A 2,757-nucleotide genomic window follows, 5' to 3' on the forward strand; every position below is an offset into this window, starting at 1 on the left:
CGAGGCACGACACAGACACACGGGGCACGACACAGACGCACGGGGCACGACACAGACGCACGGGGCACGACACAGACACACGGGGCACGACACAGACGCACGGGGCACGACAGACACACGGGGCACGACACAGACACACGGGGCACGACACAGACGCACGGGGCACGACAGACACACGGGGCACGACACAGACACACGGAGCACGACACAGACACACGAGGCACGACACAGACGCACGGGGCACGACACAGACGCACGGGGCACGACACAGACGCACGGGGCACGACAGACACACGGGGCACGACACAGACGCACGGGGCACGACAGACACACGGGGCACGACACAGACACACGGAGCACGACACAGACACACGAGGCACGACACAGACACACGGGGCACGACACAGACACACGGGGCACGACACAGACACACGGGGCACGACACAGACGCACGGGGCACGACACAGACACACGGGGCACGACACAGACACACGGGGCACGACACAGACACACGGGGCACGACACAGACACACGGGGCACGACACAGACACACGGGGCACGACACAGACACACGGGGCACGACACAGACACACGGGGCACGACACAGACACACGGGGCACGACACAGACACACGAGGCACGACACAGACACACGGGGCACGACACAGACACACGGGGCACGACACAGACACAAGGGGCACGACACAGACACACGGGGCACGACACAGACGCACGGGGCACGACACAGACACACGGGGTATGACACAAACACACGGGGCACGACACAGACACACGGGGCACGACACAGACACAACAGACGCACGGGGCACGACACAGGGGGCACGACACCGACACACGGGGCACGACACACACGCACGGGGCACGACACAGAGACACGGGGCACGACACAGACACAAGGGGCACGACACAGACACACGGGGCACGACACAGACGCACGGGGCACGACACAGACACACGGGGCACGACACAGACGCACGGGGCACGACACAGACACACGGGGTATGACACAGACGCACGGGGCACGACACAGACACACGGGGCACGACACAGACACACGGGGCACGACACAGACGCACGGGGCACGACACAGACACACGGGGCACGACACAGACGCACGGGGCACGACACAGACGCACGGGGCACGACACAGACGCACGGGGCACGACACAGACACACGGGGCACGACACAGACACACGGGGCACGACACAGACGCACGGGGCACGACACAGACACACGGGGTATGACACAAACACAAGGGGCAAGACATCACCGACTTACACATGTGGAGTTACACAACTTACTTTCTCCCAGTGAAAAATTACTTGCTATACAACGTTAAGGAACAACCCGCAGTGGTTATCGTCCGCAAGACACACCATCTCATTCCACTGGTACTTGTCTAAGTTCCTGATACCATTGCTGCGGATGACCACCCACCTCTGTTTCATATTTGGCTACATGATAAATGGCAACTGAGACTGCTGTGATAATGATACATTACGTCCACCTGCTGCACTGATCAGTCAGCATCCCCTGCTGCTACATGGTGCTTTAAACACAGCATCCACCGAGTGCAGCATCTCATTTATTATCTTACCTGTACGGTACCCTCATTTCAACCTGCTTTTCCCAGTGGTGAGGTGGGGGAGGGGGAGGATTTCTGGTGATACACTGGGTCTTGGTCATTGTTTAAGGGGTGATTTTTTTCTTTCAGTGGGAATGAAGAGGTAGTCGGTGTACAACAGAAGATGCGTAACGATTTAGTGAGTCATTATTTGGCGGAGGTCAGTGTCGGAAGAATTTTTCCTGACGAGAGACCATCACCTGAGAGGTGTCCGCGGCAGGTAGTCAGAGTCAGAGACTCACTCGATGACGCAGCCCTGGTAATTATGTACCTGCCACCTGTCACACAGAGCGAAACGTTCTCCCAGTGAAAGGTAGTTCTGCAGCACATCCTTCCCTCATTGACACATAACAAGAGGCGATCTTATTAATAAACTACATGATAAAGCCTTATGCGGGTGAAACGTGGAAATAAAGCTATATCTTTCTCAGTCACTTGTCATCTACGCTGTTTCAGTTTCTTCACTGTCGTCAACACTACGCTGTCTGGACGCACCTTCACCGCTGTCTGGACGCACCTTCACCGCTGTCTGGACGCACCTTCACCGCTGTCTGGACGCACCTTCACCGCTGTCTGGACGCACCTTCACCGCTGTCTGGACGCACCTTCACCGCTGTCTATCACACTCCCGTACTTGAATAAATTCTTACATTCTTCATTATTTTCACCAGTCTCATAATTTATACAAGGTTAGTTATCTCTCAGTTAAAAAAAATTTTGAAGGAGGGTTTGTATTTTTGTCCGAAACTTGAATGTTTTAGGAGATAATGCGGACGCGAGGTGCATTGATGAATGTTGATGATGGCGGCGTCTGAGAGTGGCTCCCTGGAGCGAGATTGAGACATTCCCGTTACTAGGAACACATTCCTAGTTTTTGTGGTCCACCCGTCCAGTCTGTGCTTACTGAAGGACTGCAAGATTTGGTGTGTCTGGGTCTTCATTTGTTTGACGTTGTGTGGGGGTTGAGTCTCGGCTCCTCCCCCACGGCTTTCAGCTGTTCACGAACGGGGTGACTGCTGAAGACGGTAGTGGCGGAGACTTCGTGAGAGGTGATAAGTCCCTCAGGCTTGATAGAAGATGTTCAGTCTTGGTACTGATGAATGGTCGTACTA

This window comes from Cherax quadricarinatus, chromosome 21 (genome assembly GCF_038502225.1).
Source record: "Cherax quadricarinatus isolate ZL_2023a chromosome 21, ASM3850222v1, whole genome shotgun sequence".
NCBI lineage: Eukaryota > Metazoa > Arthropoda > Malacostraca > Decapoda > Parastacidae > Cherax > Cherax quadricarinatus.